The sequence below is a fragment of the Somniosus microcephalus genome, unplaced genomic scaffold (assembly GCF_052327205.1).
Source record: "Somniosus microcephalus isolate GS21.2 unplaced genomic scaffold, FLI_Smic_1.0 scaffold887, whole genome shotgun sequence".
Taxonomy (NCBI): domain Eukaryota; kingdom Metazoa; phylum Chordata; class Chondrichthyes; order Squaliformes; family Somniosidae; genus Somniosus; species Somniosus microcephalus.
This window is the reverse complement of record NW_028226074.1, coordinates 67,606-72,500: the sequence shown is the minus strand read 5'-3', so window position 1 is coordinate 72,500 and position 4,895 is coordinate 67,606.

Below are 4,895 nucleotides of genomic sequence, written 5' to 3'. Positions count from 1 at the left end.
GGCGGCCGAATATTTTCTCATCGGACTTCCATATTTTGGGGGTTGGATTCTCTCCCGCATTCCAGCCCCCTGGCCACGGGTCGCTCATTCACTTTCAGCCCGGGCCTTGCCAATTTGGTTAATCAGTTAGCCATGCACCAGACTCGGCCTCGCCTTTTTCATTTATGGTTAATGATGTGCCCAGGCTGGGACTTAGTCTCTCCAGCAGCCAAAACTTTTCACTGGTTAATGAGGTGCCCAGCCCGGCACTTAGTCTCTCTCCCCAGCAAGCTTACTTGGTCGGCCGACATTTGGATCCATTTTCGGGGCTTAATCGGGTCGAATACGGTCCCTTACGCAAGGGGAGCCGAAGCCCCGGCCTCTGCCAGGCGTCAGGCTGCCGTTTTTTAAGCCCGACCAAAAACCCGAAAATTGGTTAAAAATGGAAATAAATTTCCACCCAAAAAGGGTTAAAAGTCGGTTGGACGGCAGCCCTGGTCGGTCTCTGCAGACCTGGAGGCCCTAGACAGTAATCTGGAAAACAGACAAAGTCTCGAGAAACCACCTCCTACCATTCTCCAGGTACCCCGCCAATCCCCCCTGCCAGAAATGACAAGTGTCAAATCAGCGGGACGGATTTGACTTTTGTGACCGACCGCTGGAACTTTTTTCGGCTACAGGCAGTCAAATTTTTCTCCTTCCGGACTTCCAGTACAACTTTGAACGGCCATATCTCCGCACTCCCGCGTCGGAGCCAAGCCGTTTTTACACCGTTAGACGCGGCTTCCCGTGCCCGTTCGAATGCCGCCCTGCTCGGCGGAAAAGGAGAATTTTTTTATTTTTCGGCCGATTTCGGGAAAAAAAATTCCCGCTCTGAACTCGGATTTTTCGGCTTTAATCGTTTCGTATACGGTCCCTTACGCAAGGGAGCCGAAGCCCCGGCCTCTGCCGGGCGTCAGGCTGCCGTTTTTAAGCCCGACCAAAAACCCGAAAATTGGTTAAAAATGGAAATAAATTTCCACCCAAAAAGGGTTAAAAGTCGGTTGGACGGCAGCCCGGGTCGGTCTCTGCAGACCTGGAGGCCCTAGACAGTAATCTGGAAAACAGATAAAGTCTCGAAAAACCACCTCCTACCATTCTCCAGGTACCCCGCCAATCCCCCCTGCCAGAAATGACAAGTGTCAAATCAGCGGGACGGATTTGACTTTTGTGACCGACCGCTGGAACTTTTTTCGGCTACAGGCAGTCAAATTTTTCTCCTTCCGGACTTCCAGTACAACTTTGAACGGCCATATCTCCGCACTCCCGCGTCGGAGCCAAGCCGTTTTTACACCGTTAGACGCGGCTTCCCGTGCCCGTTCGAATGCCAGCCTGCTCGGCGGAAAAGGAGACATTTTTTTTTTTCCGGCCGTTTTCGGGAAAAAATTTTCCCGCTCTGAACTCCGATTTTACGCCTTTAATCGATTCGGAGACGGTCGCTTACGCAAGGGAGGCGAAGCCCGGGCCTCTGCCGGGCGTCAGCCTGCCGTATGTAAGCCCGTCCGAAGCATGAGTTCCCACTTTTGGTTATCCAGTTGTCAATTTTAAAATTTCAGTTAATCAGTTGCCTGCTTGGTTAATCATTTGTCGCTCTGACATTTGGTTAACCAGTTGTCGATGTTCGAAATTCAGTTAATGAGTTGCCTCTTTGAAATTTCAGTTAATGAGTTGGCCCTTTGGTTACTCATTTGTCCCTGTGTCTTTTGGTTAACCAGTTGTCGATGTTCGAAATTCAGTTAATGAGTTGCCTCCTTGGTTACTCATTTGTCGCTCTGGCTTTTGGTTAACCAGTTGTCGATGTTCAAAATTACAGTTAATGAGTTGCCTCTTTGAAATTTCAGTTAATGAGTTGGCCCTTTGGTTACTCATTTGTCCCTGTGTCTTTTGGTTTACCAGTTGTCGATGTTCGAAATTCAGTTAATGAGTTGCCTCCTTGGTTAATCATTTGTCGCTCTGGCTTTTGGTTAACCAGTTGTCGATGTTCAAAATTTCAGTTAATGAGTTGCCTCTTTGAAATTTCAGTTAATGAGTTGGCCCTTTGGTTACTCATTTGTCCCTGTGTCTTTTGGTTAACCAGTTGTCGATGTTCGAAATTCAGTTAATGAGTTGCCTCCTTGGTTAATCATTTGTCGCTCTGACATTTGGTTAACCAGTTGTCGATGTTCGAAATTCAGTTAATGAGTTGCCTCCTTGGTTAATCATTTGTCGCTCTGGCTTTTGGTTAACCAGTTGTCGATGTTCAAAATTTCAGTTAATGAGCTGCTCTTATGTTCTCTGATTTCCGACCTTGACAACTCATTAACCAGTGTTTCAAACAATGCACCAGGCCATTTGACGACCCCAACTCGGTTCCACAAGCGGGAAAGCAGCACCCCAAGGCCCGGTAAGGGGGCCGAATACATTCCCATCGTGAATTCCGTCCCAAATGTGAATGACAAGTTTTCAGTTAATCAGTTGCCTGCTTGGTTACTCATTTGTCGCTCTGACATTTGGTTAACCAGTTGTCGATGTTCAAATTTCAGTTAATGAGTAGCCTCTTTGAAATTTCAGTTAATGAGTTGGCCCTTTGGTTACTCATTTGTCCCTGTGTCTTTTGGTTACCCAGTTGTCGATGTTCGAAATTCAGTTAATGAGTTGCCTCCTTGGTTAATCATTTGTCGCCCTGACTCTTGGTTAACCAGTTGTCGATGTTCGAAATTCAGTTACTGAGTTGCCTCCTTGGTTAATCATTTGTCGCTCTGACATTTGGTTATCCAGTTGTCGATGTTCGAAATTCAGTTAATGAGTTGCCTCCTTGGTTAATCATTTGTCGCTCTGGCTTTTGGTTAACCAGTTGTCGATGTTCAAAATTACAGTTAATGAGTTGCCTCTTTGAAATTTCAGTTAATGAGTTGGCCCTTTGGTTACTCATTTGTCCCTGTGTCTTTTGGTTAACCAGTTGTCGATGTTCGAAATTCAGTTAATGAGTTGCCTCCTTGGTTAATCATTTGTCGCTCTGGCTTTTGGTTAACCAGTTGTCGATGTTCAAAATTTCAGTTAATGAGCTGCTCTTATGTTCTATGATTTCCGACCTTGACAACTCATTAACCAGTGTTTCAAACAATGCACCAGGCCATTTGACGACCCCAACTCGGTTCCACAAGCGGGAAAGCAGCACCCCAAGGCCCGGTAAGGGGGCCGAATACATTCCCATCGTGAATTCCGTCCCAAATGTGAATGACAAGTTTTCAGTTAATCAGTTGCCTGCTTGGTTACTCATTTGTCGCTCTGACATTTGGTTAACCAGTTGTCGCTGTTCAAAATTTCAGTTAATGAGTTGCCTCTTTGAAATTTCAGTTAATGAGTTGGCCCTTTGGTTACTCATTTGTCCCTGTGTCTTTTGGTTACCCAGTTGTCGATGTTCGAAATTCAGTTAATGAGTTGCCTCCTTGGTTAATCATTTGTCGCCCTGACTCTTGGTTAACCAGTTGTCGATGTTCGAAATTCAGTTAATGAGTTGCCTCCTTGGTTAATCATTTGTCGCTCTGACATTTGGTTAACCAGTTGTCGATGTTCGAAATTCAGTTAATGAGTTGCCTCCTTGGTTAATCATTTGTCGCCCTGACTCTTGGTTAACCAGTTGTCGATGTTCGAAATTCAGTTAATGAGTTGCCTCCTTGGTTAATCATTTGTCGCTCTGACTCTTGGTTAACCAGTTGTCGATGTTCGAAATTCAGTTAATGAGTTGCCTCCTTGGTTAATCATTTGTCGCTCTGACATTTGGTTAACCAGTTGTCGATGTTCGAAATTCAGTTAATGAGTTGCCTCCTTGGTTAATCATTTGTCGCCCTGACTCTTGGTTAACCAGTTGTCGATGTTCGAAATTCAGTTAATGAGTTGCCTCCTTGGTTAATCATTTGTCGCTCTGACATTTGGTTAACCAGTTGTCGATGTTCGAAATTCAGTTAATGAGTTGCCTCCTTGGTTAATCATTTGTCGCTCTGGCTTTTGGTTAACCAGTTGTCGATGTTCAAAATTTCAGTTAATGAGTTGCCTCTTTGAAATTTCAGTTAATGAGTTGGCCCTTTGGTGACTCATTTGTCCCTGTGTCTTTTGGTTAACCAGTTGTCGATGTTCGAAATTCAGTTAATGAGTTGCCTCCTTGGTTAATCATTTGTCGCTCTGGCTTTTGGTTAACCAGTTGTCGATGTTCAAAATTTCAGTTAATGAGCTGCTCTTATGTTCTATGATTTCCCACCTTGACAACTCATTAACCAGTGTTTCAAACAATGCACCAGGCCATTTGACGACCCCAACTCGGTTCCACAAGCGGGAAAGCAGCACCCCAAGGCCCGGTAAGGGGGCCGAATACATTCCCATCGTGAATTCCGTCCCAAATGTGAAAGACAAGTTTTCAGTTAATCAGTTGCCTGCTTGGTTACTCATTTGTCGCTCTGACATTTGGTTAACCAGTTGTCGATGTTCAAATTTCAGTTAATGAGTAGCCTCTTTGAAATTTCAGTTAATGAGTTGGCCCTTTGGTTACTCATTTGTCCCTGTGTCTTTTGGTTACCCAGTTGTCGATGTTCGAAATTCAGTTAATGAGTTGCCTCCTTGGTTAATCATTTGTCGCTCTGGCTTTTGGTTAACCAGTTGTCGATGTTCAAAATTTCAGTTAATGAGTTGCCTCTTTGAAATTTCAGTTAATGAGTTGGCCCTTTGGTTACTCATTTGTCCCTGTGTCTTTTGGTTTACCAGTTGTCGATGTTCGAAATTCAGTTAATGAGTTGCCTCCTTGGTTAATCATTTGTCGCTCTGGCTTTTGGTTAACCAGTTGTCGATGTTCAAAATTTCAGTTAATGAGCTGCTCTTATGTTCTATGATTTCCTACCTTGACA